The sequence below is a fragment of the Neoarius graeffei genome, chromosome 12, assembly GCF_027579695.1.
Source record: "Neoarius graeffei isolate fNeoGra1 chromosome 12, fNeoGra1.pri, whole genome shotgun sequence".
NCBI lineage: Eukaryota > Metazoa > Chordata > Actinopteri > Siluriformes > Ariidae > Neoarius > Neoarius graeffei.
The window spans coordinates 74,179,049-74,190,393 of record NC_083580.1 but is presented as its reverse complement, the minus strand read 5'-3'; positions in this window follow the sequence as shown (position 1 = coordinate 74,190,393).

The window sequence follows — 11,345 nt, the reverse complement described above, 5'->3', positions numbered from 1 at the left end:
AAAATAAATAAATAACGTCTTCCTAAGCCAGAGGTGTCCAAAGTCCAGCCCCAGGGCCAAATGCATTGGAATCCATACCACAAAGATTTTATTTTCTTCTAAATGCAAAAGGGGTATAACCCAAGTATTAGTATGGTATCCTTAATAAAGTCAGCCAGCAATCGTACCTCTCGTCAAGCCATCAAAAAATAATATGGGTGCTCTGAGAACTGTAGGTCTATATTAACTCAGAATTTAGCAGCAGTTGCCATGGCATTTAACACATTACTGCAATTATGGCTGTGCTACAGCTGGGGCAGATGAGTGGTGGGGAAATGGGACATGGGAAGAAAGTGACGATCTCAGCTGAATGGAAGAGCAGATGGATGAATAGATAGAGGTTCATGAAGATGACAGGAGGAGGCTTCTTTAAATAGGAAATTGGGACTTTTTTCTACAATTGAACTTTTTTCTACATTCTTAGAATAAAGGAAAAAAGGTTCAATCTTAAGGGTTCTTTGGTTGTCCCTTGATTCCAGAACAAAAATGGGTTCCACGTACAACGTAGAACACTTTTAACAATTTAAAGTCTATCCAGTAACTCAGTAACTATTACTAATATAGAAAGATTAAAAAAAGAAAAAAAAAGGTCTGCGTACTCTCCTGAATACTACAATCTCTGTTTTTTTCATTACCAAGCAAAAAAGAAAAATTTGGATAAGCATAGTGGAGATTCTGATTAATAGACTAGCTCGTGATTGTGTTCTAACTAACATGGACCATGCACAATTCTTTTCCAAAATGGTTAACAGCAACAACAAACTCCAAAGCTTTAGTATCAAAAGTGATATGAACTGTAGCCAATCAGGTCAGGTTAGCAGTGGTGAACCGTTATTGTTAGAGCTGGGACTTGAGCTCAGCCAAAACTTAGCCAGACACCAAAAAAGCAACAGGGCAAAGGATTTTGCAAGGGATTAGTAGCAGGCTGCCAGGTTGCTCAGTTGTGTGTAGTTGTCGATGTTGGTTTAAAAAGTAACGAAGTAAATTACACAGAGAAATGAATACTTAAGGCTGAGTGAAAAATACTGTAGCGAGCGTGCATGGAAGAAGAGTCTGGAGACAGAAATCTTAGTTTCTCGATCGTTAGCCTGTGCTACTTGCTCTCGATAGATAGGCACTGGCTTAACCACTTTATTAGCATTCACTAACACTACTAATGAGCGCTACACCGACTGGAAGGTGACTCCACTGCTGTGCTGATGGCACTGGCTCGCGGTTAAGTTCGCATTGGCCTTTGAGAAGGCCTAGGACGATTTTAATTTTTGGTCCCTCCCACTATAAATCAAAATCTGATTGGTTAATCAGTCATCTGTCACTTCCGACATAAACATACCATACACTGCTATAGCCTTCTGTCCCGGCAATGAAGTCCTAACCAATGAGTGAGCAGCTCGAAACTCTTCTCAGCATAGAGACAAAAAAAAAAATATATATATATATATATATATATATCATTGCATAACTCTATATTAATGTTTTCAGGACAGTAACCCTTTCACTTCTGAAGCACATTTGATAGAAAATGAGGCCAAATTAGAAGAGAATAATTATAATGAAATGAAAGAATGAAAAATTAAATGTAATATTTGAAATACTGATATGTTTGGGCGTTCTCTGAACGCCTAAAAGGCCCTGATGGTTCCTCTCTGCAGGTTAGAGATTTAAAAGTGTGAAAATCTCAGAAAATACACACAGCAAAGAAAAAAATATGTTTCTGCTTGTTTGCCCTGAATAAGCTTTGGTGTGAAGCATGGCTTGCTTGTTAGGTTAAATGGGCTGGAATGCATTGCAGGCCTGTCTCTGTTCACTGCATTAGACACTGACTGGTGCAATTATGCAATTCTGGAGCTATTTTCTCCCAATGAGCTGACAGGTGCTAGAATTGTTTCTTTTTTTTCTCCATCTTCACGTTTCAGTATCCATCTGTACACAGAAAGAAGCTGAACACAATTTGTCACTGGATGTGTGTATATATACACATGAGACAGAGTTTAGTGTCAATTTTTTTTTAAATGTATTTTTGGGAAGCTTGAAAGGCACAAAGCTGTTCAGAGACCAATTTTGACGCTTGAATCAGGAAAGACATTTGCGATTCATAGCTTTAATTTATTTTTTGAACTAGGTTTATTTACAAATACAAAAGGGACTCCAAGATTCAGGGATTCAGGCAGGTTATATCCTTTGTATGTTCCCGGTTTGTATCTAATGAAGTCCGTTTGGACATAAGTACTCGTGGTTTCTGGCAAAGGAGGCAACATGCATTTTTTCGATGTAAGGATTTTCAATCCTTTCGCAGAGAGACACCTAAAACAGAAACTACAATCTGCCTTTACTTCCAACGAAAATGAGAAGAAACACCATTATAACCAACACATCATTGAAATTGAACATGGCTCATTCAGCCCTTTGGTTTTTACACTGTATGGAGGAAGAGAGAAAGAAACATAGCATTTACTAACAGATTTGTAGTACTCGAGTCCGACTCGTGCCCTAATTTTAAGGACTTGTGACTTGACTTGGACTTGAGCACTGATGACTCGGACTTGGACTCAGACTCATGCATTAACTGCATTCGGACTCGTAAATTGGAGACGAGGACTCTGATTTTTTCCTTTATTTTTGTAACATGCCATAATAATTTGGCATAAGATATTTATATTTACATTCATTTTTATACTAATTTCATGCAAGGGAATGCACATTCACCTGTTCATATGTACATCATGTTCAGGAACAAATGAACGTTAACGGCGCTAAAATGCCTGGAGAGAACACCCCAGGATTGTCCGCTTTGCTTATACAGACTTCTTGTGCAGTGAGAAAAAAAATGCACTGCTACAGTATGTGTTCCATATGTAGAAGAACTATTGAGGAGACGACGGGGACAACTTCGAACTTCAATTGTCATTTGGCAAGACTCCATCCAGAGAAGGAAGTGACATGCTATGTTCATTGGTCTGTTGATAGCGGGGTTTGCTTGCTGAGCGATGAACTAGCTAGTGTTAACCCTCTCTCATGTTATTTGCCCTGTTGATAGTGGGCGGGGCTTGTGTTGGACTCGACTCGGATCAATAGTGGACTCAACTCGGATCAATAGTGGACTCGACTCGAAATTTTCTTTAATGACTTGGACTTGACTCGGACCTGAACACTGGGGACTCGAGACTGGACTCGAACTCAAGGATTAGTGACTTGACTACAACACTGTTTTCTAACAGAGCTTTCTTCAAAACTAAGTGAGAAGAAAGACCTCAAAATGAATGTTTTAGTACATTGGTTGAAAACCAAGGTGTTGTTCTACCTCACTCGATCAGCAGTTCTCTGTATCCGACGCTCAAGAGCTATTAAACCTGGAATCAGTGTGGATTTGGCAAAGGCAAATGTGGAGATTTGCAATGCAGTTGGCCAAATAGGATGGCATGAACTGGTTATGAAGGATGTTTTTTTTTATATTAGACAGCTTTTCAACAAATTCATGATGTGTATTGAGAATATATTGTAAATTGATCATCCTTATGTGCTCGTTGCCTCAGACACTGGGATGTGTTCATCTACAAAATCATTCTGGGCAAAATTCCCTCTTACTTATCTTCTCTTTTAAAATGGAAACAAGGAGGTCACAATCTTTGCTCTATGGAAATTTTGCAAGTTGTTGTTCCCAAAGTAAGAACTGAATTGGGAAGGAAAGCTTTTAGGTTTTTGGCACCTGATGCTTGGAACAATTTACAATTTGAACTTGAACTTCAAAACCTCGTACCTGTGACCGAATTTAAAGCACTGGTGAAAACTTTGGAGTCCAGGATGTCTGTGTGCAAGTGCTTTATATGAGTAAGTTTTAATGCAGCTAATTTATGTGTTGTCTGATTATTTTATTGTAATTGTGTTGCTGCTGTCTTGGCCAGTTCTCCCTTGTAAAAGAGCTCTTTGATCTCAACAGGACTAACCTGGTTAAATAAAGGCTAAATAAAAAATTTTAAAAAATATATTTATATTTACTGTTTTGGTATTTTTTTGTAAGACTCACTTGAGCATATAATAAAGTTTGATTTTGTCCTTGGTGATATCCAACTCGCCTCAATTTATTATTAGTGATTTGCATTTCCAAAAGGCAAGCTGCTTTCTGGAGTTGCATCTGAACTTTTCTTTTACATCGAATCCACTCACATTTATCTATTTTAAATGTCATCATAAAAGCAAACTCCAAAAAAAAGAAAAGAAAATCCACCACTGACGCGACACTGTCCCCTGTACTGTCTAAATTCTGAGCTAAAGCAGAACAGAGTAGCGTGTTAAGTAACCTCGCCCGAGCAGGGACCCCTAACCCTGCAAATTCCCCATTCACGGGGTAATCACTCTAGAGTGTGTTTGAGTGCTCCAGCTGATTGACTTGCTGCTGCTGATTCTGAAAGACTGGCAATCGCTTTCAAAATGATTCCATCTCGGTGAAATGGTGTCATTTGTTACAATGGAGACTGATTCAAAAAAAAAAAAAAACGATTGGGATTGAGAGGAAAAAGTAAGAGAGTGTGAGTTGAGGGCTCACTTGCTCTTGGTCTCTGCAGGTACTGGTTTCACAAAGGTGATAAGGCACTGACATTTAACCTGTAGAACGGCCAATAAAAAAAATCATTAGTTAGGTGATGGCGGGAACCAGACACTTGGACGTGGAGAATCTTTATAATGCTTATAAATAGCAGAAAATAATTGCAAACAACTGAGTAAAATCATGTTCAAGCACAATGTGATCTCACTTGTATCATATACTATCCACTCATCCTAATCATTCTGAGATGATTTTTTGAAAGATATAACTGATCTCTTACACAAAATTGGAGGAGAGATGATGGTGAATGATTGTGAGCGTTGGACGCTATTATCTTCTGGAACGCTTGAAACACAGCATGGAACATATCAGAAATCAGATGAGTTTCAAAAATGACTGAGTGAGGGAAAAACAACAAAGCAAAGAGATTGTGAGAAAAAGAATTAATTGCTGTCGTAAATAATAGAGCAATTTAGATTTGACTGAAGCCCACATATGGTGTAAATTGGCATTATAGAAAATCCGAGAAAGTGAGAAAGTGTGTTAGATCAAGCATTTAGTAGTTCCATTTGGTATGAATAAAATAACAAACCTTTGATTAAGTGAGCCTAGTGCAATTAATTCTAACAATATGATTTGACTGATAATTAATTATAATATAAGGCTAGAATTACTTTTAGCTATCACTGGGCAAGTGTAATTACTCAGATCAAATGAGGAAATGGACCAGAAAATTGTCACGACTAGCTTGTATCATAACTACAGATTTGCTGGCTTTTGGAAAAATCAGACACATAGAAACTAAAACGTCAGTGCAAGTAATTCCAAAGCCCTGAACTTAGAAATGGGGTCCCAAAAGCAGCTCATTTATATATAATTTATAATTAGCTCATCCGGCCGACAACTGATGAGTTTATGCCCTCGTGCTGTCCAGCGTCCGTCCAGTGTCGTCCACATTTCAGGAAAATTGCTTCTTCTCTCTCAATTCTTCACTGATTTTTATTCTTTTTGGCTGGAAGGTAGGTCTGCCTGGGGTGCATATAGCTTCCCAAATTTGCATAATTGCAATTAATAATGAAGATCTGAAGTAATTAATCAGTTCTTAATGAGCAGTTTCCACACAAATCGCTTCTTCTCCCTCAATTCTTCACTGATTTTGATTCTTTCTGGCATGAAGGTAGGGGTACCTAGGGTCTATATAACTTCTGCCCAGATATGCTTCATTACAATTACTAATGAAGTTATGGACTAATTAAGCCTTAATTCAACAGTAGTTCAACAAAAATTGCTTCTTCTCAGTCAATTCCTCGTTGTTTTAGATTCTTTCTGGCAAATAGGTCGGTATTCCTAGGGTGGATATAGCTTCTATATATAGCTTGTACTGTATATAGTGTATATAGCTTGCAGCATTTATTGCGCCCATAAGGTGGCCCACTTTAGATTGTTCCTTCTGGACTAGATGGGGCCGGAGTGAGCTACGCTGTCATTGACGGTCTCATTATACTGTACATACAGGATACTTTTTCAGTGGAATAAAAACATGTATTCTATTCCCTTCTAGCAGGTTTCATTCATTTGCTTTGATAGCATGCAATATTGTTGACATATCGCTTATCCTACTGTAAGGTTTCAGAGACAGAGACCCAAATGCAGATCAGTTTGGCAGGTTTATTCTTTTACACAGTCACAAAGGTCAGGGCAGGTGAAAAGATTATTTTGCACTGCAGTCCTCAACACGTCCAAAAACAAAAAGGCACCGAAGATCACAGTGGGCTTCGTGTTCAAAGTTACTCAGTCAGTTCACAAAAATCCAACAAAAAAATCCAGCAAAGCACAGAGGTTAGTAGTAGTACTTTCATATTCAAAAGGTCATTGAGGCAGTCCACAAAAATCCATAATAACAAAAACTCAAAGGTCTCAAGCAGAAATCCAGATTCCACTGGTTACTCACGGACAAACAGGATAATCTTCACAGGGAAAAAACAGGTTCACAAACATCAGAGACATGGTCAGGTAGCCTGCGCCCTCCCATCCTAAGTGTGACGCAACACGAGGGCCTGTTGCGAGCTTAGTCTGGCCAGGCAAGCTATCTACAGCTCTTCCAAGCTCCCGAAAAATCGGGAACCAATCAACTTTGAGCATCTCCAACGGCCCTGGGTAGAGGCGTGTTCAAGGCACTGACGTAGTAGAACTGCGACCAGAAGCCATAGATTGTTTACAGAATCTATGCTGGAAGAGCTTCATTCACGCTTCCGCATCTATTACGCATAGATGCTGTATTGAAAGCATTCAACGGGAAGTTCTCATTGAAAACGGAGCAAAGAGCAGCCCTGGAGGTATTTATTGAAAGGAAGGACGTTTTCGCCTTGCTCCCGACCGGCTTCGGTAAGAGTTTAATCTACCAGTTAGCCCCGTCGCGTCGCATACGTCAGAGGAAAGAGTGATGTGATTGGTTTAAGCTTTGTCACAGCCTTTTCTAGCTTCAACCAGTAGCAAACTGAGGCATTTCAGGGAGACGGGTCAACCACGGGCTCTGGGAAACGGTTGGGCTTAATATCTTGGCCAGACCAATAGCTCGTAGAGCTTTGTCGCGTTAGCCAGACTAACGGTCAGGTGATCAGAGACAGAGCAGAGAAATGACAGAGCTTAAGTAGCAGTCCAGCACACAGAATTAAACAGGGAACAGCTGACACTGATTACAATGGTGATTGAGTCAGGTGACAAAGGTGAGGCATGGGGGGGGGGCGTAGCAGGAGACCAAAACAAAGGGCACATGGGACATCAAAACAAACACACTGTCAACACACCCACAGTACTACAACTGTCCAGTGGGTGGCCAGAGTTCAAGACATTCAGACTCTAACAGTACCCCCCCAACGGACGCCTCCCAGCGTCCCCCGGGCAGACACGGGATGCTGACGGTGAAAGTCCCTGACAAGTGTGGGGTCCAATATGTGCCGGGCCGGGACCCAGCACCTCTCCTCAGGGCCATAGCCCTCCCAATCGACGAGATACTGGAGCCCACGGCCCCGGCGCCGAACATCCACCAGCCGTCGGACAGTGTATGCCTCAGAGCCATCAATGAGGCGAGGGGGCAGGGGGGGCTTGGGGGCAGGATGCATGGGACCGCACAGAAAGGGCTTGACCCTAGAGACGTGGAATGTGGGGTGGATACGGCGCAGGGGGAAGGGGAGCTTGAGTCAGACAGCTGTGGGGCTGATGACTTTGGCAATGGGGAAGGGGCCGATAAAACGTGTGGTGAGCTTGCAAGACTCCGTCTTCAGGGGCAGGTCTTGTGTGGAAAGCCATATGCGTTATCCCTGGCAATATCAAGGGGCCCGGGACCGACGCTTGTCAGCCTGGACCTTCATCCTGGCAGCAGAGCGAAGCAGGGTGGAGCGGGTGCGCCTCCACATACGGTGGCACTGGTGGATGAAGGCTTCCACTGATGGAACCCCGACCTCCTTCTCCTGTTCCGGGAACAGTGGCGGCTGGTACCTCAAGGAGCACTCGAAGGGAGATCGACCCGTGGCATAGGAGATGTGTGAATTGATTGCATACTCTGCCCATGGAAGCTGCTGGCTCCAGGAGGATGGGTTCTGGGATGCCATACAGCGTAGCACAGTCTCCAGCAACTGGTTCGCCCTCTCGGTCTGGCCATTGCTCTGTGGGTGAAAACCAGAAGATAAACACACAGAGGCACCAAGCAATTTACAGAAGGCCTTCCAGAATGCAGAAGTGAATTGGGGACCCCTGTCTGATACCACTTCTACAGTCAACCCATGTATGCGGAATACGTGTTGGATCATCAGGTTAGCAGTGTCTTTGGCAGATGGAAGACCAGGCAAGGGAATGAAATGAACAGACTTTGAGAAATGATCCACAACAGTAAGAATGGTAGTGTTACCATCTGATGGGGGCAGACCAGTCACGAAATCTAAGGAGATGTGGGACCATGGTCTTTGGAGCATGGACAGGGGTTGCAGCAGGCCAGCAGGGGGTTGAGTGGAGGTCTTGTTTTGGGCACAGACCTGGCAGGTCCGGACAAAGTTGGTAATGTCCTACTTCATGGACGGCCACCAAAATCTCCTCCCGATGAATGCTTGGGTTCGTCGGGGTCCAGGATGGCAGGGCAACTTGGTGGAGTGACCCCACTGCAGCACCTGTGAGCAGACAGAGTTAGGAACATACAGACGGTTAGTAGGACATTGACTGGGGCCTGCTTCATCCACTTGAGCAGCCTTCACAGCGGATTCCACATCAAACAGAGCTGCCCCCAAAATGCAGTGGGAAGGGAGGATGGTGTTAGAGTCCAGATTCGTCTTGGACATGGGAAACTGTCGAGACAGAGCATCAGGCTTAACATTTTTATGACCAGGGCGGTAGGACAGGGTGAAGTTAAACCTGGAGAAGAATAGGGACCAGCGTGCTTGTTGGGGGTTGAGTCTCTTGGCTGAACTGATGTATTGCAGGTTCTTATGGTCAGTCCAGGCCAAAAATGGCAGCGAGGCGCCCTCCAACCAGTGACACCACTCCTCCAGGGCTAACTTCACTGCAAGCAGCTCCCTGTTCCCCACGTCATAGTTCTGTTCTGCTGGTGACAGATGGTGAGAGAAGAAGGCACATGGGTGTATGCGATTATCCTTAGCAGAGCGTTGGGAGAGCACAGTGCTAACACCCACCTCAGAAGCGTCTACCTCCACAATGAACTGCCGGTTGGGATCGGGTTGGATCAGGATCGGAGCAGAGGTGAATTGCCGCTTCAGGTCTTGAAAGGCCTCCTCTGCAGCTGTGGTCCAAATGAACTTGACCGCTGAAGAGGTCAGGGCGGTGAGGGGGGCGGCTACAGTGCTGAAATTTTGGATAAAGCACCGGTAAAAGTTGGCAAAGCCAAGGAAGCTCTGCAGGTCCCATTGACTAGCAGGTGTGGGCCATTCCAACACTGCCTTGACCTTACGTTGGTCCATTTGGATGCCCCCCAGGGTGATTACATACCCGAGGAAAGCGACCATTTCCTGGTGGAACTCGCATTTCTCTGCGTTCACAAACAGCTGGTTCTCCAGAAGATGCTTTAGAACCTTACGTACATGGACAACATGCTTAGTGGGTGACTTGGAAAAAATCAAGATGTCATTTAAAAACACAAAGACAAATTGATTGAGCATGTCCCTCAGGACATCATTGACTAAGGCCTGAAGCAGGGGCATTGGTAAGGCCAAATGGCATGACCAAGTACTCATAATGACCTGAGGTGGTGTTAAAGGCCGTCTTCCATTCATCCCCCTCGCGGATACGGACCAGGTGGTAGGCATTCCTTAAGTCCAGCTTGGTGAATACCTTGGCTTCTTGGAGGAGTTCAAACGCTGAGGACATGAGAGGGAGAGGGTAACGGTTTTTAATAGTGATATCATTTAAACCATGGTAATCAATGCAGGGGCGTAACAAACCATCCTTTTTTCCAACAAAGAAAAAACCGGCTCCTGCAGGAGATGAGGAAGGGCGGATGATGCCTGCAGCGAGGGACTCTTGAATGTACTTGTTCATAGCTTCCATCTCAGGCTGTGACAGGGAGTACAAACGACCTCTAGGGGGAGTTGTGCCGGGAAGGAGGTTAATAGCACAATCATAGGGGTGGTGAGGGGGTAAGGAAGAGGCTTTGGACTTACTGAATACAGGCTTGAGGTCCATATAGTCCGGAGGAACACCTGACAGATCTGGAAACTCCTCGTTGACATCAGAGACAGGTTTCGACAGAGTCTGGGCCTGAAGGAGACAGTTTGAGTGGCAAAATGGGCTCCAACCCATAATACACCTCCCTACCCAGTCAATATGTGGGTTGTGCTTAATAAGCCAAGGGTAGCCAAGAACTACTGGAGCATGAGGGGCATTCATGACAAGAAAGCGTAACTGTTCATGATGGTTGCCAGAAAGGGTGAGACTCACCGGAGGAGTGGTGTGAGTGACATTGGCCAATTTCGCTCCAGTCAACGCGTTAGCCACCAAGGGTCTCTCCAGACTCTTGGTAGGTAGACTCCACTGACTCACCAGGCTGGCGTCGATGAAGTTCTCCTCGGCACCAGAGTCGACAAGAACTCCCACCTCCCAGGGGCGCAGATAGGATTTTTGAACTGGGGGGGACTGAGCTGTCAGCAAATGATTCCATTTTGTGTATATATATATATATATATATATATATATATATATATATATATATATATATATAGTGTGTATATATATATATATATATATATATATATATATATATATATATATATAGTGTGTGTGTATATATATATATATATATATATATGTGTATATATATATATATATATATATTACATACACACTACCATTCAAAAGTTTGGGGTCACTTTGAAATGTCCTTATTTTTGAAAGAAAAGCACTGTTCTTTTCAATAAAGATCACTTTAAACTAATCAGAAATACACTCTATACATTGCTAATGTGGTAAATGACTATTCTAGCTGCAAATGTCTGGTTTTTGGTGCAATATCTCCATAGGTGTATAGAGGCCCATTTCCAGCAAGTATCACTCCAGTGTTCTAATGGTACAATGTGTTTGCTCATTGCCTCAGAAGGCTAATGGATGATTAGAAAACCCTTGTACAATCATGTTAGCACAGCTGAAAACAGTTTAGCTCTTTAGAGAAGCTATAAAACTGACCTTCCTTTGAGCAGATTGAGTTTCTGGAGCATCACATTTGTGGGGTCGATAAAATGCTCAAAATGGCCAGAAAAATGTC